The sequence below is a fragment of the Acinonyx jubatus genome, chromosome B3 (assembly GCF_027475565.1).
Source record: "Acinonyx jubatus isolate Ajub_Pintada_27869175 chromosome B3, VMU_Ajub_asm_v1.0, whole genome shotgun sequence".
Taxonomy (NCBI): Eukaryota; Metazoa; Chordata; class Mammalia; order Carnivora; family Felidae; genus Acinonyx; species Acinonyx jubatus.
Genome location: NC_069386.1, coordinates 125431608 through 125457197, shown reverse-complemented (window position 1 = coordinate 125457197; position 25590 = coordinate 125431608).

Genomic DNA, 25590 nt, shown 5'->3' with positions numbered 1-25590 from the left:
ATTAGAACTTGAGGATATTGCTTTTCCTATATGGATGCTGCTTCTCTTATATGGATGCTTAACAAATATTCGCTATATAAATAAGTGAATAAATGAATATTGCAGTAAACTCTGGTTGGACCCAGTTGTATAATTTGCTTAGATTTAATATATGATGTGGGCAAACATCTATGAAATTAAAAAGCTAAGTGAGAATAAGCATCTGAGTCTTTGGTTGCCTGGATATTCCAACAGTCCTTTCTTATCACTCTTTTCTGTCACCTCTCCTGCCCTGCCACTTTGTACAGTGTTCGTGTCATTTGTTACTCATTTTTAGGAATTTCTGAGAGCTGACTCGCTAACATTTTATATGGTAGCCTTAACCCTCCTTGTTATAAGGCATAAAGACAAGCAATAAGAAGAAAAGGAAATACTTTGTATTCATGAAATATGAATTACTTAATGGGAAAAGTATAGCTTAGTAATTAAACATAACATTTGGAATGAAGCCACCTGGATTTAAATACCAACCCTCCCCCTATCTAACTGTATAGTTTTCTGGAATTATCCCTCCTCTGCCCCAGTTACCTCACTTGTTAAAAGGGAGATGTTAGAGTACTTACTCTTCAGGTGCCGTGTAGAAACCAAAAATAGCAAAAGAAAAAAAAAAAAGACGTTGAAAAACCAGCTAACATTATTTGCATTCTCATCTTTTGTGACCCATTTATTAAGCTGTAATGAACCATCACCGGCAATTAAAAAAAAGAAGCCTCTTGTTTTGGGGGTCTAATTTAATTTGCAGATTATACTAATTTATAAGTGCTATTTAAGTGTGACCTTTAAAGACTCACCTCTGATGCTATTGAGTATCCAAAATCTCTATATGTTGAATTATTAATGTTATAGAAACTTGTAAAGGGGAAAATTGGAAAATTAACTAAAATAGAAATTCATTGTTTACCCTGAGGGCAAGGGAGACAAGAGAGGACCCCTGAAGAACAAGATTTATTTCCAAATCATCCTCTCTGATATGTTCCGCCAAAGAACCTTTGGTTAGCCATACCTTATCTCCAATGGGAGTAACTCAGTGGTTTTAAACAGGGACCACTTTTCTTGTTAATTCGTGCTATCAGTTGGCCTGCTTTTGCTTTAAATCACCCAGCTGTAGCTTTTGTGGAGTGATAAAATCTTTTAACACCATCATAAGAATCTCTTCAATTCAGACGAAAGTCAGAAGTGAAGAAATAGCCTGGGCTTTTATGCTGCAGGAAACAATTAATTTGGAGCGCCATGATTCTTAATAAGCAGTTTCTCCTTTTATGCTACTAAAGCAAAAAGAACTCGAATAGCTGCCCCATAATGAGACTCAAAGTGACACGTATTGCAAAAATTTAAGTTAACGTGTTATCTAAACTATGATAGGAAACAACTTGGTTCCTTTAAATTGTTTTAGCACTGCCAAGGAGATTTACCACGCATTCCCAATAAAAGTGTTTCTGTCAAATAAATAAAGAGTACCTCAATAGCTCAGACGCCTGCATTTATTTTGTTGAAAATGTTATAGCTCCTCACTCAGCTTGGATCTCTCTCTGTAGATATTAACATCTAGTGGGTGACAAAAGGAATGTGTATATTTTCAAGAGGATTAATAAATTGTATGCTCACAGGAAAATGTTCTCAATTATTTCATTTCTACTCTTTATTATAACATAGGTGACGGTGCAACATTAATTTACTATCAGCAGAGGGGATAAGGAAGGGGCAAATAAGAGAATGATTGTTTTATTTCTGTATCTACTACTCATACAGGATTCCTCAACTCCTGTAAAAAAAAAAAAAAAAAAAAGCTGTTGCCCACGAAGAGGAGTGGAGATATCACATTGTGGTCAAAAGCGTGGGTATGAAACCCACTAGCTTAGTTTTAAAGCCTATGGTAGCTCTATGGTTTGGGTCCAATAATTCTATTTCCTCATTGGTAAAATGAGGTAAAACCTCACAGTCTTTTCATTATGAACTTTAAAAAATATGCTTATCATGTTTGGAATTCCTGGAATACATTTTTGCTACTACAAAACTTAGTAGAAAGAAAACGCACTAGAGACTATTCTGTCTCTTGCACCACGGCCAACTGCTGGATATATGATAACAGCAATGAAAAAACACACCCAGGGTTCACTGCATGCTCCCAATTTACTGGATACTTCATTAAACACTACACAAACATTAATTCATGAGTCCCCACAAAACATAGCTTTGTGTTTGCTATTTCTATCCCCATTTTGTCAAGGAAAATATAAGCACTTAGAAAATTCAGCTAAATTGATGCTTGTCCTACACTAGAAATTAACGGTACAAATAGAACTGGCATCCTGTTCTAAGTGCTCTAACCCACTCTCCATGTTTGTGATAAATCCATTCCCATAAGTCCCTGGATACAGCTGATAGTTGATTTTAATTAGGCTGCTCCTCAGTTTTGTTCTTGCATCTGGGACTTCACGTAGAAGAAGCGGAAAAGGCCAACGCCGTTCTCTTGATACAGTGGGAGAAAAGATCAACACACCATCCTTCCAGACTGCCTGCACTTGCTTTGCTCACTAAGCAGGAAGGTGCAGTATAAATGAAACAGTAGGCAGCTGAATCTCTGCCTTGAATGGTGATCTCACATCTTTAACTCAATTATTGCTATAATAAATATTTTCTGAGCATATTTTTTTGTGTTTTGACCCATGCCTGGCAGGAATGTGAATTGTAACATTCTGACTGGCAGGACTTGTAATGACACACAGTGTGTTAAGGTCAGTGATAAGACCGGAACACCATGTTATTGAAACAGAGAAACAGCATCTAACTGCCAATGTAATGATTAGAGGAAAGAGTGACAGTCAAAGTCAATCTTGTCAAATAAGGGATTTATTAATAATAGAAGGTGAGAAAAGCAGCAAAGAGAGAAGTACCCCGAGAGCCCTCCCTGGGACGCCAAATGCAATATAAGTAATTTAGGAAAAGCTAAAGGATCACTGGGGGGAAGGATGTGGACAAGACTTACCTCCAACAGAGAAATGGGCTAGAAAAGCAGGCACGCAAAAGTGATGGATAGCCATAATAGCACACAAAATATGTTCTTCTTTGATCCTGTTGGTTATGAGAAGTGAATAGGGAGTGTGAAGTAGAGAAATATATTGAATTTTAGAAATATAATTCTGGTGGTAGGATTTGAAGGGGAACACCTGAAGATAATAAAGTATAGGGGGACTTTTGTTTTCTTGATTTTTCACTTTACATACTACATAATCAATAAGGAGTGCCCATTGCCCTTCTAGCTGATTTCTATGATTCCTCATTACAGCCTTTGTTCCAATTCCCCGCTTCCCACTGGCTCTTAAATATTTAGACACTGAGTCTAAACTGTACTGCCTTTGTGCTATCAGGATGAGTATCCTATAGTTGTGTAATCGATGAGGGGACCTTTTAAAATAGTCTTTTAAAAATGGCCTGTTCAAACAATGGCAACACATAAGGTGGCCAAATATATTGGCTGGAAACAGAAAGTCTCCATAGATTACTATGGTTTATCTATGTGACCAGTCAGGGCACCTCGGATCTGAAATTTCTTCAGTTAATCATGAACTATAGAGGGGCTCCTGGGTGGCTCAGTTGGTTATTTTATTTCAGCTCAGGTCATGGTCTCATGGTTCGTGGTTTCAAGCCCCGTGTCGGGCTTTGTGCTGACAGCATGGAACCTGTTTAGGATTCTCTGCCTCCCTCTCTCTCTGCCCCACCCCACTCCCCTGCTCTCATGTGCATGCATACTCTCTCTCAAAAATAAATAAGCACTAATTTTTTTTAATCATAAACTGCAGCAAACATGATATCCAATTTTGTCTACAGGTAAATGATAACACAATTTATTATGAATTATTTCAAACATATAAATTACATAATTAATAATTACTGAACACCTTTAAAAAGCAAATAGGTACAAATACAAGTAAGGTCCCACATATCCCTTGCTGACACGTGTAACCCTCCTTAACTGGCATGAGCATGTTTATGATACATGTTACTTAACATAGCTCTGATTTTTTTCATTTAGACTTCTATATAAATATTTCCAGTTTAGAAATATTTATAAATTTATTTTCTCTCCTCTTATGTGTGGTCATTTAGATTGTTGAAAAGTTCTCACTTTTACAAACAGTATTGCTGTGTACGTATAACCCAGTGCACTGTTCTAAAATGTTTTAAATGTATGTGCCAGTGGGTAAAGTTTCTAAACCATAGGGCATGCCTATCTTGCATTTTACTAGGTATGACCAAACTGTTTTCTCAAATAGTTATACAAACTTATTTTTCTTTGGACAATGCATAAATTTATGATGCTGTGCATTTTTCATAGGACTTGGTGTCATCATACTTTTAAGTGTTCATCAACCTCTTATGTGTAAAAGAGAGAGTTATTGATCACTTAAAAAGAGACCATTATTGATTACTTAAAAACTAATTTTCTTGGCTGCCATTAGAATGAACATACCCATTAAAATCTAATGAAAATTTACCAATCTATCAATCCAACAAAACACCTTTCACATTTCATTTCTTATGAAAAGTCCACAAATAGTTCAATGTAGAATTCTTTCAGACTATTATTCACAATTGATATAACAGCAAATTAGATTCATATTTTTTAAAAGAAAAAGTAATAATAAAGTAGTTGCCAGTGGGCTCTTGGATTTATTTAATGTAAATATTTATTTCTCAAATATCCATTTTAACCCATTACGAAAAAATCAATCTATCCAGTGAAAAGTGGTATATTTTTATGGTGGACCTCAGATGAACATTTTGTAGCAGAGGTATCAATATTAAGCATTCTGATTAAACTCTGAATGAAAAAATTATGATGCAGAAACAGCTAATTTCTCCATACAGATGGTATATTAGCATGAATCTGGGATAATGATGATGGTCGTGTTTATCTTTATATAAGATTTCCCGCTATGCTTATTAATGCCATTACTTGTCTACTCTGTGTTATACTCTGAAGTTATTTTTTTTTAATTTTTTAATGTTTACTTATTTTTTGAGGGAGAGACATTGTGGGAGTGAGGTAGGGGCAGAGAGAGGGAGGTACAGAATCTGAAGCAGGCTCCAGGCTCTGAGCTGTCAGCATAGAGCCAGATGTGGGACTTGAACTCACAAAAGGTGGTGAGATCATGACCTGAGCAGAAGTCAGATGCTTAACCTACTGAGCCACCCCAGGTGCCCCTGAAGTTATTTTTTTTTTCATGATGCAAAGAATACTTGAGTACATTGTTTAATACTTTCATTTCCATACAAATTTAGAACAAATTTGAATAATAATAAGTGAGTTCTGAATCATTCGAACAATCCTTATGTATGTTACATAATTATGCTGGGCACATGTACATTTTCACTTATGTTGGATATAAATAGTACTAATTTCATTGACAAATATTGATAATAGGGCAATTATACATGATGAGAGTTGGCTAAGTGATTTCATAAAGTTTGAACTGCACAAAGATACTTTTGCAAGACTTCAAACAAAAAAATTGGGTTTCACATATCATAAGCCAAAATGGACATACTTAACTGTAACAATCCTGCATTGGCCCAGCCATTGTGATACTCACATTTGTATATCAACTTAGATTCAACACAGCAAATGAACTATCTCATTAAAACATCTTACTGCAGAAGCCACTCTTAAGGGGATCACCATGCTCACCTTGGGAAAATTTAAGCACCAAAGTAATTGTGGACCATAATGAATTATAAATCTCAAAAATCTACCATTTGGGGGATGCCTGAGTGACTCAGTTGACTGAATATCCGACTTTTAATCTCGATTCAGGTCATGATCTTACAGTTCATGGGATTGAGCCCTGAGTCTGGTGGGGCTCTGTACTGACAGCACAGAGCCTGCTTGTGATTCTCTCCATCTCTCTCTCCCTCTCTCTCTCTCTTTCTCTCTCTCTCTCTCTCTCTCTCTCTGCCCTTCCCCTGCTCACACACATGCATGCTCGCTCTCTTTCTCAAAATAAATAAATAAACTTTAAAAAAAAGGAAAATCTACCATTTCTCTTACAATTGAACTATTGCAATCATCATGGTAAAGGTCAGGTAACAAAAGAATCATTAATAGGTGCTTAATTTAGGAGAAAATTTTGGTGAAGAGCAGCGTATTTGCATGGCTCCCATCTCTTTGAATTCGAATTTCGATAGCATGGTGGAAATTGAGAAAGTTTTAAATGGCATAAAATGGAAATCGTGTCAGATAAACCCAGATTAGTTAAGTCACTTTCATTCGCCCCTTTACTCATTTGAAAATATTTGAGTACTTGGACACAGCGTGCACTATTCTAATCGCTGGCTATCAAGATTTTTTGTTTGTTTTTTTAACACTCATTTTGTAGTCAAGGCTTGACTCATGATCGAGAAAGATCTTCCCTTCACCTCTTTCACCAAAGGCTTGAGAACAGACTCTTTGGAAGAGGCATTGTGTTGTTAAGCTTGCCTGTTTGCGTTAAGCACATATGCCACAATTATTTAACGGGGGAGGAAAGACATCACTCTGAGGCACTATATTGATATGTGCCGACGTATTAGGAAAACAAAACAAAAAGCTGATAATGTTCATAAAACCAGGCGATCCTTGTCATCTGTAGTAGGGTCGGCCCCGAATACTTAGAAGCATGGTATGTCTGAACAGAATTGGACAAAGCCTTTGGGTTGCACGCAGTGATGCGCAGAATGCATGGGTTCAGTTCACATGAGGTGGTCATTCGGATGTCTTCAGGTGCTGGCAACTGTCATTATTGCCTCCACACAGCGCAATCTGCTCCTGAGGTGGTAGAAATCATTAGGCATTCTGGTTGCAAACTAATGTATTGGAATTAAGCAAAAATTACCATAATGCAGAGCTCTAAAAAGCAATATTCTTCCAATCAGTCTTCGTGTAAATATGAGTGCTGCTGATTAAACATTGAGGATGGGAGACGCTACGGCCAGACGATAAAATTCTCAGAGAGGTTGGTGAGACTGTCATCAGCCAACTAATACAATTAAGCAGTACAAAAAATGTAAAAGAACACACACCATGAAAGCCATCATTCCATTTTGCATTTCATTTAGTCAATGAAAGTCAGCATGTAGTTTCATGATTTGCCAGGAAAAAAGAAGTTGAGTTTTCTCCCATGTTTAATATGTGTTCTGTCTATGACCTTTTAATTTACATGCTAAGTTCATCACCTTCATGTTCTGTTCCCTTCGTTTTTTTCTTTGCTAATAATCCACTACAATACATCTGTTACTTACAAATTGCACAGAATTATCGTTTGATGTCTTTGACATTTTTGTGGTGATATTAAGTACTGAGAATGTATCTGATTCTTTCTGGACTGTGCATGATGAGTGACAAAATATTCTAATCTTTTTCTATATACATACAGGTTTAGCAGACTAAATTTATTGACTGATTTTTCATAGGACTAATAAAGTATCAACACAAATTATAACTCTATCATAGCCAAAATGATGCAAGCATATATATATATATATATAGAGAGAGAGAGAGAGAGAGAGAGAGAGGGAGAGAGAGAACAGAGAGAGAGAGACATATTTATGCATACCCATATCTATGTATACCATGTATATGCATATAACTTAAATTATTTTAAACATTTAAGGAGTTATTCCTTTATGCATATTTTTTGGTCTTCCTCTATCCCCTAATCTACTCTAGGATTCTGCCTTACCCACACAAAACAAGAGAAAAGCTTTCCTATCTGGAGCTGCATATTTATTTTTCAATCCAGTATTACACATAATTCACAAAGAAAATGATTCTCTTGTAATAATATGTTTCTATTCCATATGCATACCCCATAGCAAAGCCTATACTGTTTATGGTTGTATCTTCAAACAGAAAAAATAAATAAAAAATTGGGTTAAGCTATTCTAAAGTAAAAATGTTCTTTCTTATTCAATAAAAATTAGATTCCAAATCATAGCTTCTGGAATGAGAGGAAGTTCAATGACAGACTTTGGTTAATAAGACCTTATATATTTATTACAAAGTAAGATTCAAATGAGCTTTACACATTCCACAGAAAGGCCAAATCTGAACCCAGCTAAATATGTAGTATTAGCTGGATTATTTTTTAGCTATAATTTTTTTTAAAAAGACGTAAACAGATGTAGAGCAAAACAAATACATCAGCTCCAGTAAAGACTTGATCACGTGGCTCAACAACCGTACTGAAACCCAACTTTCATTCTGCCCTAACTGTGCATTCCTATACACATTCCAGGAGCCTTTTGTTAAATCCAGCGGTATATACTTTGTTGTTCATGTCCAGCAGGACAGAGAAAGCACAATTTGTCTTCACATTGCTTTCAACAACCCTGTGATTGGCTGGTCCAGAGTGAGACCATCCTGTGTGTTATCAAAACAGACAAACAAACAAACAAACAAAAAACAAAAAACACCTAGCTAATCATTAGCCAGTGTAATGGAGCATGTAGATTTATTTTGTCCTAAGCCCCTTCCTCTCTACTGGAATTGGCAGGTAAGGATTTTCTCCCTGGGAACCACATGAGTCCTGAAATGGAAATTGGAGTTGCTAAGAAGGAGAAAGGGAACATAAATGCAACAAAATTCTTCAACAATAGGCACTATTTAACATGCTTCATAGCTATGTTCACTCGTAGACATCAAAGCACCTTTCATTTTAAAAGGGACTCTTGATACACAAATTCTTTGTGCATTATACAGTACAACATGGTCCAGGTTACAGGACTGAAAAAGTCTTCGGAGGTCATCTGAGCATGTCCATTATGGATAAGAAAAGGAATCAGGGATCCAGAGAGATCAAATGATTTGTCTAGAGCAAGACATCTAGATGTTGGCAGACTGGGACCTAGGGAAATTCATTCCCAGTCTGATACTCCTTATATTATTAATAATTAATTCTCTGGGGAGAATTATGTGGAAGCAGTTACTCCAAGGTAGAAAATTTCTTCTGCTGTCACTGGTGACAACTTCCATCTTCCCATTGCCAGTGAAAACTGAAGTTTCAAAGGATGAGCCCCTCGCATAATGGTTTCCTAGGTAGAAAATAGCTCTCAGTATAACTTTCCAAGTTAAGAGCATCCATTAAAAATAATGAAACCAGATGCACTTTTTAAAGAAACTCAAGCAATCATTATGAAAACACATTGCTCTGTACTTAGGAATTAACTTGTGTTAGTAGGAGATCCATTATAAAAAAACACATCATTCTTTACTTAAGCATCAGCTAGTGTAAGACAAAGAAAGAATTTTCCATTAAACTGTTCTTTTTGGTAACTGAAAAAAAGAGCATCACTTAGGGAAAGACATGTATTATTTCAATGCACAGAGAACAGTTGGTTAATAAATGATTCTGTTGAGCAGTGATCCCCAACCTTTATGGCGTTGCCTGGAGATCATTTATCATAATTTGTTTGATCTTGTTATTTCCTCCTGTGTTCCTCTCTGGTCCAATTGAAATTGTACATCCTCATGAAGTTTGTTTTTTTTTTTTTTCTCTTTTCTTTCTTTTATTCCTTTCTTTTCTTTCTTTCTTTTCTTTCTTTCTTATCTTTCTTTTCTTTCTTTCTTTCTTTCTTTCTTTCTTTCTTTCTTTCTTTCTTTCTTTCTTTTTTTAACTAACAATTTCTAATCTCTCTGATCTCCCCCCATCTACACTTTGATTACACTTGGATTCAGTACCACAGCTTGGCATTTCATTGGTCCCTACTAACCTCATGGGACAATATCTTGGTTCCAAAATACGATCATGAGCTACTTCGTTGTAGAGAAACTGAATTATACCTGTTTCCAACTTAACGGCTCTTTGATTGCACAATATTTAGAGCTTAACGTATAATGAATAGATGGTGGATGGCTAATTGAATGCAGAGAAAGGGATGGTTTTTTGCCAAAAGACTAATAATTATCACATGCTACTTATTTATTATCTTAAGATTTTTTGTGACCTGAGTAAAATGAATAAATTCAATGAGTTCCTGCAAATGTGGATAAGACTCTCTTAACTTAAAAAGAAAAAAAAAGCCTTGAAATTTTCTCACGGGTATGTTTGCATGCATGTTTTAAATATTTTTTCAAAATTGGGAAATATGATGCACATGCAGAAATGTGCATAAAATAGAAATGTAGCCTTCAACCATTTAAAATGTAACAATTTGAATAACAGCCTCCCTCAAGAGGAAGAAGATTATTAGCTTCCTTGAAGCCTTGCGTGTCCCTTCAGACTACCACCCCTCTCTCTACTAACTTGTAAGTTCTACTTCCCACCCTTATTTTCTCATTATTTTTTCACATACATATACCTGACTGAATACTAACAGCAGGCACCGTTTTCTGTCTCTCTTCTTTTGATCCACGCTACGTTTGTGAGATAAAATCATGAGTGTAAGTAGCTGTTGTCTGTCCGTTTTTCTGGTTGTACAGAATATTATAGGTGTAAATATGCCACAGTGTATTTATCTACTCTACAGACATTAGACATTGGGACCGTTTCCAAATGTATAGGCTATCATAGACATTCAACACTCTTTGACATGTCTCCTAGAGCGTACGTGCATGCAATTTTGTAAGCTTTCTACTTAAGGCGAGTTCTCAGCGGAGCCACATTTGGATATTTTCTGCCAGATAGTTCTGTTTTTCTGGTGTGCTATCCTGGGAATTATAGAATGTTTAGCTACATCCTTGATCTCTACTTACCGGATGCCAACATCACTACCACCACCGCTACCGCTTCCAGCTGGGAACAACCCAAAATGTCTCCAGAGATCGGCAGATGTCCCGAAATGGAAAAGTAATGGTCCTGGGTTGAGAAACACTGACCTAGCAGTGTGTCTAATCTCTGTAAATAACAGCAAAGAGTTTTCAAAGCAGCACTCCCAACTTTCACTTCAGCCTGAGACTTCCCTACTCAACACTCTCAGTGATAGGCAGTGTGTTGGTTTTCTAAGGCCGCCATAACAAAACCAAAACTGGGTGGCTTCAACAGCAGAAGTTTATTTTCTCACCTTCTGGGAGCTGAAAGTCTACAGTCAAGATGTTGGCAGGTCTGGTGTTCCTGAGGCCTCTCTGCTTGCCTTGCAGGTGTCCACTTTCTCTCCGTGTCCTCACATGTCCTTCTCCTGTGCACAAGTACCCCTGGTGTCTCTCCCCCTCTGATAAGGACACTAATCCTGTTGGATCTGGCCCCATCTTTATGGCTTCATTTAACCTTAATTCCCTCCTTAAAGAGGCCATCTCCCAATGCAGTCACATGGGAGGGTAGGGATTCCAACATACGAATTTTGAGGGGAGAGCAAATTCTGTCAGTAACACTTGATAGTATCAGTTTATCAGTTTTTGCTCTCCTGTGTCTTGTATCTGTAGGAGTGTCAATTTTCATTTTCTTGCTAATTCATGAGTTCGACACCTTTTCAAATGTTAGTTGGCTGTGCGAATCTTGAAATTGCTGAGACTTTTGTTCAAGCATTTTAACCAAAACTTTTTTGTTTATTTGTCTTAAACTGTGTTCTCTTACTCATTTGTTCAAGTTCTTTAGATATGCCCTCTGTCAGTTATCGTCATCACAGGTATCTTCTCCCACTTCAAAGCTTTGCTTTTCATTTTCTTACCAGCTGATTGGTAAAGTAAAATGTTTCATTTTAATGTAGTTAAATTCATCAATATTTTTCCTTCTGACCTGTGATTTGTCTATGAGGCACGTAGTGCCAACTTAAGGACATTTTATTTATTTTTTTCTTTATGGATGTCGAATTAACCAACATTATTTAGTGAAAGACCATCTTTGCCATAAACCAACTTGAAATAATTGAAATTACTCTCTGTCCCAGTTTAGAAACATGCTATATATTAAATTATACTTCCTTGGGATGTGAAGCCTCCCTCACTTGCTTTGAACAATATTGAGCATATACTGCTCTGCAGAAGTATTTAGGGCAGCACAATTAGGTGGAGAGATTTGATAAACGAGTAAGAGATTGGCTTTCGTTCTACATGCTTAGTCTCCGAGCTCAGTGTTTTGTTTTAACAGCATTGGACAAAAGTTAGATTCTGAGCAATTGAAAACTGTCAGGAAATCTTATCCCCAGAGATTGGGCCAAATTACTTAATAGGCCATCCTCCTTACGTGTCTCAAAATGACTTACTTCTTTGAAGGCAATATCTGGAGTTCATAACGCGTCAGGTATGAACAAAGCAAGGATGATTTAAAATCACTTTGATATTTCCTAGGCACCCAGTGTGTGTCAGCTTAGTTCTTAATACCCACATTTTTTAATCCTCAAAGCAGCCTAGTACATCAGGCCACGTTATTGACCCTACTTATCTGGCAAGAAGTTTATGTGCCCCAAGTTTCCTAGCCGGCAGTGTCAGGATTTGACTCTTCCAAATCTGAATCCATATACAGTTACTTACGATATATCTGGCCTAATAGAACACTCTAGCGAGCCACACGGTGTTTTCAAATATGAGCACTTTTACCAATAGGAAGCAGGTGGCAATACTGTAGTTCTCCAAGAGGTGAGGACCAATTGCAAAGATTTTTAATGTGCTAGATCTTGTCTCCATGTTAGGAGAAAATTCACTCCATTGAACAACCACTCTTTTGAAAAATGAAACGGTTTCCTTGAGACTGAAGAGTCTTCTAGTACTGGGGGCATTTGAATGAAAAAAACCAAAAGAGCTTTCAGATGGAGTGTTGGCCTAGAAGACTTCTGAATATTCCTCCATATTAAAAAAAAAATAGCAGTTTATATTATTAAATACTATGTGCATATATTGTTTTACTTACCTCATTATTTTGGCCCAGGATAAAGAGTGTGTATGAGAAAAATAAGACAATATCTTCCTTCCATTAGCTTATGATAAAGAATGAACAAACATAAAAACATAAGGACGAGATTATACATTTAAACTAAACAAAATTTAAATATCTGCTACATTCGACTTACCTTATCAGAAATAATTTTTAAAATCATATCTTTATGTGAAGATAATGATCTATGTGAAGATAAAGAAAATGAATTATTTTTTCTTATGTTTGTGCAGTTTACAAAATACATATTCTGTTTAAAATGGAAGCCAAGCTTCCATGTCATTATTACCATGCTCTTAAAGCTACAGAGTTCATTCTAATTAAGGCAGTGATCAACTGTAGATATTACAGAAAGTAAAATTCTGATTCAAAGCAAGTACAGAGACAGTCGCAAACAAGCAGGCTTTCTCTAACCCCTAAGTCCATAAGAATGACAAACATGACACTAATCGATGTCTAAATGCTGAAACATTTCTGAAATTTGGCAATACAGCATCATTTTCCTAACAATTACAATCTACACATTAATCCCCTGTTAGTTATTCCATTAGCTGCTGCTATTGTACAGAAAGACATTGATAATATTAGGGTAAACTATTCTGTTGTAACAAAGAACTCCCAAATCTAAATCTAAAAATGTATCACTGGGGCACTTGGGTGGCTCAGTGGGTTAAGTGACCCGTTCTTTTTTTTTCTAATATTTATTTATTTTTGAGAGAGAGCGTACAAGTAAAGGAGGAGCAGAGAGAGAAGGACACACAGAATCAGAAGCAGGCTCCAGACTCCAAATTGTCAACACAGGGCCTGACATGGGGCTTGAACTCATAGACCACAAGATCATGACCTGAGTTGACTTGAAGTCAGTCGCTTAACCAACTGAGCCACCCCGGCACCACTAAGTGTCCTACTCTTGATTTCAGCTCAGGTCATGTTCTCATGGTTCATGAGATCAAGCCCTAACATGGAGCCTGCATGGGATCCTCTCTCTGCCTTTCTCCCTGCCCCACCCACTCTTACTCTCCCCCAACATAAATAAACTTAAGAAAAAAAAATGAAAATGAAAATGCATCACTGACACAGACTTCTCAATGGGACAGTTCTCCCCTTTGCAATAACTAGATGATTGAGTCAGCCTCACATTTTTGGTTCCATCACCACAAAGCATGGCCTTAGCAGGTAAAGTGATAGATGTTTGTCAATTACAATTGCATATGCAATTCAATAATCAATGCCGGAGTACAATAGGAAGAAAATTTTATACAGGAGAATGCATCTTTTCCACTTTAAATTGCTAAAAGTGTAGTCAAATACAGAGATTTTGACTGTCTTATGTAAGACAATAAAATTTTCATTGTAATCTGTGTATTGTGCTTGAACATTAAAGGAAAATACAAAAGTCTTTAATAATTAAATTCTGAGCATTAAGAAAATGTCTACATTAGCAGCTGTGACCACTATGTGTGGAATACATTCATAAATTCTTAGGAGAGGCATAGTCTTGCCCAACCTACTTAAACAAGGCGATTTTCACTGCCTTTCATACATAGAGTAATCTTTACTGTAGACCCAAGCTTGCCTTCTGAAAATAAATCGAGGGGCGCCTGTGTGGCTGAGTTGGTTAAGCATCCAACTCCGATCGGGTCATGATCAAGCGATTCATTAGTGGGAGTCCTGCATCCGCCTCTGTGCTGACAACTCGGAGCCTGGAGCCTGCTGCGGATTCTGTTCCCTCTCTCTCTGCCCCTCCCCTGTTCACGCTCTGTCTCTCTCTCTCTCAAAAATGAGTAAACATTAAAAAATAATAATAAATAAAATAAAAATAAGTCTAATACATTGTGGCATTTCAAACAAATAAGTAAGGAGTTGTTAGGATTATAAGTGTTTTGCTTTCTAAGACACGATGATGATGATGATGATAATTTGGTAAACATTCCACCCTATTGTCACTGATTTTTGTTGACTATCCCTTCATGAATCCCAAATCAAAGATCTTCTGCATTGTCTTTAGGTTCCGGTTAACTCAGTCATTCAGAAAGAGTGTTGCTGAATGTCATGATGTTACTAAATATCTGAAAGTTCGAACATATAAATTCTCTGAATTCCTCCTGTAATCTTTTGAGTCTAGGCATTCATATAAATCTGAACCTACATTTCCCACCTACTTTTGTCATTTGGAAAGCCATTTATGAAAGTGTCCTGCTCTATTTCCAAAATGAGGGTTTATAAACTAGAGTGTTATCATTCTGAGTTAAATGCTTCCGAAGGCTTCCATGTGATTTGCTACTAATTTCAAGATTTACGTTCCTAAATATATGCTGGCTAATAAACCCATTCTCGAATGATAACTCGACAGACTATTTGGCATGGGAACAATTATTCCACAGCTGCATGCAAGATGCCACTCAATGCAAAATGGCATAACTACTTATCGTCGGCATGCCGTTAACCACTTCCTCTCAAAAAACCAAAACAAAACAAATGTACTGATTCCTCTTTCCTCAATTCACGTAGGAGAGGACAAAAATGTAACGAATCATGACTGAAGAAAGAAAAAGCAAAAGGTAAGCTATACAGACATATTGGAGAGACTGATAACATTTGGGTGTCCACAGAGTTCATGGGCACTCTTTCTTTGTTTAATAATATGTGTTGGATTCGTATGTTGGATCTGTAACCTGAGATTAGAGACTAGCAAAAGTGGGTGAGCAGCCTACCCTACAGTAAATGTCACTTAGCCTCAAGTAAATGAACTCATTGATTACCTCATCCAGACTTCACACCTTGCAGATGAATTAATTATACTCAATGTGTCTAATCTGAATTTATTCCTAGAGATGATCTTTTATTTTCATTTTTTTGCCAGATTTCTTTTCTCACATCCTTTTTGTATTACATATTTACCTATAAATTTGTAATCTTTAAAAAATATGAAAGGGTTTCCACTGAGAAAATGTTTGGGCTGTGTTATTATTCTCTGCTTTTGTTTTTATTAGAGGTCAGGAAATAAGCTACAAGTTATATTTCCATAATCTTTTATTAGAGCTTAAAGCCTAGTGAAAACCAGCTAGCATCTTTTGAAATAAACACTAAACAAGCAACCAAGAGCCAAATGTTTAGCTGTCAGTTTCAAAGAATGACCATATTCCAAGCAGTAAAATGATCTTTGGAAATTAGGCCTTTTAAACATCTTACAGCCTATTGTGTGACTATTAGCTATTCTGAGACAAATCAGTAGCTCCTCCAACATTGTATTACTCTGAAAATTTCAACTAAATGATATAATTATCAATTTAAACAATACCTAACAATTGTATCTTACATTTCAAGCACCTACTTTTTCTTCTGATGACCTGATCTTGTATCTGGGGAAAAAGAAAGAACAAAGCAAAAAAAAAAAAGAAAATATGTCTTGATATTTTGGGTTGGAAGGTAGAAAACAAAATAATGCCTATTAAAAGAAATATTTTTCTAATGCATTAAGTTCACAGAACAGGTTAAGTGAAACCTGGAAGTCAAGTTGTTAGAGTTTTATTGCATACTTGACTTCATGTTACCTCTTTCCTGAGATGAACTCCATGGAAACCATGGCTTGGAAAACTCAGAAGAATCACACACAAATAATACTCTGCCTGGATTAGGTTTTATATTTTTAAGTGGTGGTATCAAATATAAATAATAAAAATAATTAAAAATATAAAAGTGATTTTTTTTGGCCACTAGCAAACGATTTTTATTGAGGAGGGCATTTTTCAAGGGGACTGTCTTGTGCAGAAAACACCTGATAAGATTCGGCTTAGATTAGTTTATCAAGCATGGGGAAAAACAGGAAGAGAAAGATGGGATATTGGCTAGATAAGAATTTTATAAGAAGTGTGTTTGGCTGAAAATAACATCTTTTTCAGGTCAAAATAATCTAATAAATTTATCACAGAGTCTGTGGTGAGAATAATGTGTGGCTGTAAATTTTTGTTGCAGGTTGGGCATTGTGACTGTTATGAAATGACCTTTGATGGTAGCACTTTGCTCTCAATTAGTATCCCTTCTTTCAGTCCACCCAAACCCAGTATAATTTTTTTCCCTATGTGAAAGATGATCCCTAAATAGCTGCTTTACAAATACTGAGTTGACATCTGTTGACTTGTTTAAGGATTTTTTTGCAAAGTCATCAAAGTGTCAACAAGAAAACTACAGAGAGGTGGTAACATCCTATTTTATAGTCCTAAATGTTACTGGTTTTTCCATTTAGTTTTCATGATAAATAGGCCTAAAGCTAAGAAAATTATTTAAAACACACTTTATTGAACATAAATCTTGGTTAGCTCTAATGTTATATATAATGTGTTTTTATAGGACCGTGAATGATAACACTGAACTTGGAGTTCATAATATGCTGTCAATAGGACAGCCATTATTTTTTCCAGTTTTGTAAAATCCCAGGACTCTGTCCATAGGAAGGATCAGCATTTGATAAATGGCTAGTTTGAGTGAAGATAATTTCATAAAAAGCTTCCTTCTGGATATTAACTTGTCCTATTTACAATATATTCTAATCAACAGAAATATTCAGGCATAATTTAAAGTTTAAATAGAACATGGACTCATTTATTTCCTTTTAATAATCATTTATTGAGTTCTTTATTCTTTAAGAAACTTTACTATATGTGGAATAGAGTTTTTTTCATATCAGTTGTGCCTATGTGTTGTTTACCCCAACAACTGAATAAATTCCTGAGGAGAGTGGTATGCCATGACCAGTAAGGGGCAATAGGTGATCAATTAAAAGAGACAGTTTTTTAAAAGGTAGACACATATTTACCACTTCATATATTCCACTAGTAGATATGTGCACAACAAAATGACAACATATACCCACAGTGTATATCCATTCAAAGACTTGTACGTTGCAGCTTAATGTATAATAGCCCCAAACTGGAAATAATCATTAAAAAGTGACTGGATGAACAAATTATGGTAGAACTATATTATGATAACTATGCTGAGTGAAGGAAGCCATGCAACACAGGGTACATACTGTATACACATCACATCATTTGAGTGATGGTAACGTTTATTATCTTGATTTTGGTGATGGTTTTAAGGGTAATACACATATTGAAACACACCACATTTTAGAACTTAAACATGTAACATTTATTATATTCAATTGTGTCTCAGAAGTGTTTCTTTAATGTTTACTTTTGAGAGAGAGAGACAGAGTGCAAATGGGGAGGGCGGAGAGAGAGGGAGACACAGAGTCCGCAGCCGGCTCCAGGCTCTGAGCTGTCAGTGCAGAACCTGATGCAGGGCTCAAACTCACAGCCCAGAAGATCATGACCTCAACCAAAGTGAGATGCCCAACCCACTGAGCCATGCAGGTACCCCTCAAAATGTTTTGTGTTTTTTTAAGCAGGTCTCTGTACTCAGTTTCTGTTTGCATCAACTGTATTTTTTGTTCCATTTCTACTTTGTGAAGTATGGTTATTTATTACATTTCATGTTTTATCAATGGTAAAAGAAGTACTCATCAAGTCATTCTCATAGTCTTCTACTTCTTTTACCTCTCCTTATGGTATACCAGTGTCAAATTTCTCTGATTTCACATATGATGTACTCAGAGATCTTAGGTTAGCTATGGTGTTTCTTCTGTCGGTAATGCTCATCCGTCTCTGGTCTTCACGTAGCCAATGCAGTTCTTCCTTCAAGACTCAACCCATTTGTCTCCTACTCCTTCACCTAGGCCAGTTTAATGATCTTCATTTATGCTCTATAATATTCTGTGCATATATCGTACAAAGTTCTTAAAAGCTATGTGCGCCTCCTCCACTGCAACTCTCGGCTTCTCCAAATAGAGGCCTTGGACTCCATAATCCCTAACAGATGGGAAAATGCAAAGGAGGCCTCATCTGGGTGTTTGTTCAGCTGAACTGCGCTCCACTACATGTATTGCCCTGTTCCTCCGGAGAGCCACTAAAATGGATGTGAATCATTTTTAATGCATGTGCATCCATAAATATACTATTATGATGTACATCTGCAGGCTTTTGTTTCAAAAACCAACAACTAAGGATTGGCTTTTACATAAAGATAACATAAGATATGATGTTCAATGCAAATCCAGGCCATGTGAAAGAAGCAGAAAGAGAAGCATTTTGGTCACTTCCGTGAAGCCACACGGATAAAAGAAGCATGTTAGGTTGAATAGTATTTTGATGATGGCAAGTACCAGACCTTCATTTGCATATGCAATATTTCATATTATTACTATCCATTATACTTATCAATGCTTGTTTTTCTCAATATTAATAATATAAGTGTATAATATAGCAAAGAAGTAATACACATTTTAAATAATTCTTATTTACAAATATTTACAAATACTGCTAAGAAAATAAGTAATACTATAAATAATACTTAATTAAAATTATAAATATTTTATAATTTACTGAAAATAATTCAACCTATATTCATTTGTCTTTTGAAAATGAATGACATTGGAAAATACAAGTGAATCAAGATGTACCTTCAATAGGATCATTTTTATATAACTATACTAATAGAAAAGTAGATACTGAATTATAACTCTGGGAAAGCATTTCTTTAAGGCCCTGTGGTCACAGCAACAGCAATTGTATTTCCAATAATATGACAGTACAAAGGAGAAAAGGAACTGGGGAGACTGCCAAAGTCACATGCTTGGACTTAGTGTCTTACTACCATGGATCATAGAAATATGTGTTTGCATTATTTAGACTCCTCCTGTTTTGTATTAGTCAATCTCAGGGTCATATGATAAAAAAAATTCACAGGTCTCTGTACCATATGATTCATGTGACAGAAAAGAATGGTAAAGAAAACCGGTATGCTGGCGTTTCCAGAAACTTCCATCAGAACTGCCTCTCTCAGTCCAGCATGAAGCTTACACAGATTTCAGGAACACCCTTGAAAGTCCCTTCTGTGTATTGTTAACCAGCATACAACAATAGTAATGTATTGTATAGTCATTATTTAACAACAGTTTACTATGGGCAGGTGTTTTCGAGTTTTTATTACAGTTTTGCTTTTGTGATTTGCTCTCTCCCAAGGATAAAAAGTATATGTCAAAGCTAGACTTTAGAATATGCCATAGAGTCTTGTCTAGCAATATGTTAGGGCTGGAAATAAAAAAAAATCTGCTATTATTGATGATGCATCATATAGTCACTCACCTGAGCAGAAAAATATGCCTCTCACATTTGTACACTGTTCTATAGTAAATGGATTTCTGGAATCTCTCATGGAGGTACATTGTTAAAACTGAGAATGCCTTGCTAGTAAAACAAAACAAAACAAAACAAAAACAGGAAAAATAGAGAATAATAAAAGACTCTTTTGACTGTTTCATATCTTGTGCAAAGATAATCTATTTTGGATGATACTTGATTGATAGAGTATGTATATTTTTCAAAACCTCTTTTTAAAGAAATTTCTATGAAATAGAACATCAAAAATAAATTCCTTTGTCTACAATGCGTAGTTGGTAAGATGAAACATGCATATTTGCTAGCAAGGTCATTCAAAATCAACTTGCTTGGCAAAATCCCTTGGAATGAAAGTTGACTGTAAGACAGGCATCCTTTATATTGGCTCAAGCCAAACTGATTGAAAGAAGTGCACATTAGAACTTACTGGAAACTATAATTTGGTCACTTGGTCTAACAGTACTAAGTATTGGTTGAATTTATTTCCAGTTGGGTACAATTTTGTCAAAACTCTTAGAACTTTACATTGTATTAAAAGGTGAGTTGAATAAGGAAGAATTAGAGTTGGAGTCAACTGGGAATAAGCAAGTCAATAAAAGTAGTTTGTTTTTCCTCCAAAAATAATTACTCATTTAAATTTTATTTTTTAAATGTTTCTTTATTTTGGAGAGAGACAGAGAGAGAGAGAAAGAGAGAGAGAGCGAGGGGGAATGGGGCAGAGAGGGAAACACAGAATCTGAAGCAGCCTCCAGGTTCTGAGCTGTCAACACAGAGCCTCACGTGGGGCTCAAACTCACAAACAGTGAGATCATGACCTGAGCTGAAGTCAGACACTTAACCGACTGAGCCATCCAGGCGCCACACTCTTTTAAATTTTAAATGAAAACCAAAATTGCTTTGCATAATCTATCCAGTTGTAGTACCAGTTTTTGTCCTCCCAAATTTGTTCAGAAAAAAAGCCCTTGACATAATACAGAAAACACCAACTATTTTATTAAGGTAATAACGTTTAATACTTGTAGTTGAATACCTTCTTATTATTTAAAATATGCCACCTTAATGTGCCATTTTTATTGTCTGGGCCATCAACGATTTGCTGAAACAATACCACACACAGAGAATGATAACAGGGAAGGACATCCTTAACGCCAGAAGCTTCACTTTTGGTGCTTAAATCTTTAACTAACCCCAGGGGAAAAAAGAATTGTTTTTAGTTACTGGTCCAGTCCTGTCTCCCACAGAGTGAAATAGATTTCAATAAATGTGAATAAAATACATCTTTTTTGGATATGCTTATTTCCTCATTGTTGACCCATATTAAAATTCCTGGATATGGATCCACCTGAGAATTCAAAGTCAATGTAAAAAAGATTATTTGCCTGGCAAGAAACAGCCAAAATTTAACAAACATCTGGACCAGAAATCAGTTAGAAATTAATGGGAAGTAAGATGATGTTATTTAAATACTCTGCAATGAATACTAAAGAAATAACACACATATTTTTCCAAAAGCATGAGTAGGTTTTTACTTTGGCCTGAAGAGGGTCAAAAAATAACCAAAACTTGTAGCAGAAAATTAGACTGAATCTAAAACATAAAATTTACTTGCTTTTTTTTTAGTAGAAATGATTATATCTTTCTCCATATCTTCATGTCTTTAAATTTTTCTAAATAGGAAGGAAATTAGAAGTTAGCAAGAATAAATATAATTCACATTAAAAACCCATGTGCCACTTTCACATAAGTTCCTGAAATATATATATTCTTTTATGATTGATCAATTTATCCCACTGAAGAGGAATATTAACTGCTACATAAGTTATTTTTTTTTTATTTCATAATCAGTCATTTGCAATGGATTATTTCAACCAGAGAAATTTGGACCACCCTGGAGGTAGGAAATTGCCAATGCTTCTACTTCCCCCGAGCAATTTTAGCAGCTAAGTTGCTACACGGGGAATGACATTTTTATGTTCCATTAGTGATAAGCGTATTTTTATACTGCTGATGACCATTTCTCACTCTACTTATGCATGTGCATTTATCTACCCTCTCCCCCGACCATTCCAATTATTTTCAATTGTAAGAACTAAGTAATATATCTTAGAAGTTTAAAGGTGGTTGTGAGGGAAACAGAGGACAATGTGAGGGTTGTGAATTCACAAAAGTGAACCAATATATGATCATTGGCACTTACTCTTATCCCATGCCTTTTTTTGCACAAAGTCTTAGTAGAGAAGACAGTTCGTTTTCAAGACATGCTAGGTTCTCATTATTAGCCTGAAAATCAGTTGCAAATATGGAATTATCCAAGGGTGTAAATAATGGATTTTTCCCTTCAAACATTTCTGAAAATATAGATGCATATGGGTAGAATAAGAAAAATGTGCCTAAATGGAGTTTAAGTGAAATTAAAATAACTTTGATTTTTAAGCAACTACACTAGTCCAGGATTTGTGTTAGGAGTTCTGTTTGAGACCCCCAACCAATGAGGAAAAACTCCATTCCACAAATGAGACAAGAAGTTCAAAGTGCTCTTTATGGGCATATAATCTCAAGTATATTTATGGTGCATTAGGAAATAGAGAAGATTCAAAAAGGGTATGGCAATCCAAACTTTTCTTGTGTCACTTTCCTTAAGGCTGGAGGTTTGATCTTAAGGAGTTAGTGAACAGGAATGAGAGGCTCACTTCTTCCCCCAAACTCAAATTTTTTGGCCAACTATACTTAAAAATATGCATTTTCATTTTGTCTTTGTTACAGGTTCAACTTTATAACCCAATACCAGTAAGATCTCCCGTTACTTCTTGTATAGTGACTATTAAGGTAGGCAATTTAATAATCTCTTTTTCAGTTGTCTCTTTTTCAACACTGGGCACATATCATTCTGAAAATAAACAAGTAAAGAAGTTATACAGTAGTTGAATGCCTGGCTGCTGAGTCTCAGCAAATATAAAAAGATCTCTCCAGTGAAAACCAGGTGTGTAATGGTAAGAAACTCAGGATAGATGTTAACAAATGGATTAAAACCTGAGTTTGAGCTTTTATTTTTAATGACTTTTTTTTTGGTAAATGACCATTATTTACAACTTGATTGCTTATATTTCATAAAAACTTTTATATACATTTTAAAATTCATTTTCAAAATTCCTAAACAGAAGGAAGCCTGTCTAATTTGAAAGTTTATTTATTCATTCTGTGACATGTAACTAGATTTGGAAATAAAAGAATAAGCAAATTAGCATTTCGTGAGTGTTATCTAAGTTCTAACTACCCTAGGAGGAATTCACATACATCATCTCATTAAATTGAATTGAATTATCACGATAACATTTTGAGGCAGGTATTATCATCATTTTTCTCAGCAGACAACACAGGAAATCTTGGTGCTTGAAATATCATCAATATTTTCATTGGTAATAGAGGAGGCTCTGGAGTTAGCCAGCCTGGATCAAATCTGCCTTTTCCTACATTTTAGCTCTGTTAACTTGAGAAAGCCATTTAACTGTGTAAGTGTAATAGTCTCCATTTGTAAATTTGGAATTACATCTGAACAGGACCTTCTTAGGAGTGCTATTTCCATGCCTAAATGTTAACATACTAACCATCATCATCATCACCATCATCATCTCTATTTTTTAAAGAACATGTGGTAGAAATGAGATTCAAACCAAATGATTTGACCCTCAACACCATATTATTGTGTGTGTGTGTGTGTGTTATTTTTAACAATTTTTTTCCTCCAAGATTTTGTTTAAATTCAAGTTAGGTAACATATAGCATATAGTGTCGTATTGGTTTGAGGAGTAGAATTTAGTTATTCATCACTTGCATGCAACACCCAGTTCTCCTCCCAACAAGTGCCCTCCTTAACACCCATCACCAATCTAGCCCATCCCCTCACCTACCTCCCCTCAGTTTGCTCTCTATAGCTAAGAATCTCATGGTTTGCCTCCTTCTCTGTTTTTATCTTATTTTATTTTATTTTTCCTTCCTTTTCCCTACTTTCATCTGTTTTGTTTCTTAAATTCCACGTATGAGTGAAAATATATGGTATTTGTCTTTCTCTGACTTATTTTTTGTGTCTTTTACTAATCATTTTATTTAACTTCGTGCTTTACTCAACTGTCTATGACAATATTTAATGTGATGATGGCTGAATATAATTTAATGATGACTGTAAATGCTTCATTCTTAACTTAAAAAGATAAAGATGATATTTTATCACTAAGTATAGTTCGCATTATTACATTTTGTGACAAACTTTTTATTCACGAGCCATTGTTGAATTTATTAACAATTTTTCTACATCTAGTGAAATTATCAGACAATTCGTCTTCGTTAATATATTACCTTGATTTACTTTCTAAGATTCAAAAGTGGCAATAGTGTACTATTTTCAAATGTAATACTAGATTGATTGCTTCTGTGTTGTTAATATATTTTCATCAATTTTTACCATGGGATTTGGCCTATAATTTTTATTTCTTGTATTACCATTGTTGTGTTTTCTTTATCAAATATATGCAAGTCTTGTCAAATGACTTGGTGAATATGTTTGCTTTGTCTATTCTCTGAAAAGAATTGATATGAGATGGTAGTGAATACAACTCTGGAAGAGTTGATACAAAATGTATTCCTTATATGTTTGGTAAAACTATGTTGAAGGCAACTAGACATGGAAATCTTTGTAGGAAAATTTTAAATTTCCCTTTTTTTTTATTCCTAATGTACTTTTTGTTTCTTTCTCTTTTTTTCCTTTCTCTTTTAATTAGTTCTAGAAAAAATTATCAATATGATTAATCTCTTTAAAGAACCAACTCTTGGTTTGTGGTCCTTTCCATGTCCTTTTAGAGTCCATCCTGCTAATTTTTGCTTTAGTAATTATTGTTTCCTGTCTTTTAAGTTCTTAATATTCACTTTGGTATTAAACTTCTATAATCTTAAAATAAGTATTTAGTCCGCTAAATTGTTGGAATTCTTCTCTTCTAATGTATATGACATATGTTTAATTTTTCCTCTAAGTTCTATTTTAATTGTTTTAAATTTATTTTGAGAAAGAGAGAGAGAGAATGAGAGAAAGAAAGAGAGAGAGTGCAAGCAGAGAGAGGAGCAGAGAGAGAGGGAGAGAGAGAATGACAAGCAGGCTCTGAGCTGCCAGAGCAGAGCCCAATGGAGGCGGGGGGGTTGGGGGGAGTCTATCTCATGAATTGTGAGATCATAAACTGAGGCGAAATCAAGAGTTAGACACTTAACTGACTGAGCTACCCATGTGCCCCCATCCAAGTCCTTTTTAAATTGTATGTTACAAATTTAGTAACACAGTAATTTTAGTACCTACCCATTCAAAAATTTTGGTAAATTGTAATCTTTAAGGATTTTGTTCATTTATCTAAGTCACCAAATGTATTAGCATAAAGTTGTTCTTATTATCCTTATTATCTTGTGATATATATCAGATTGGCGATTAT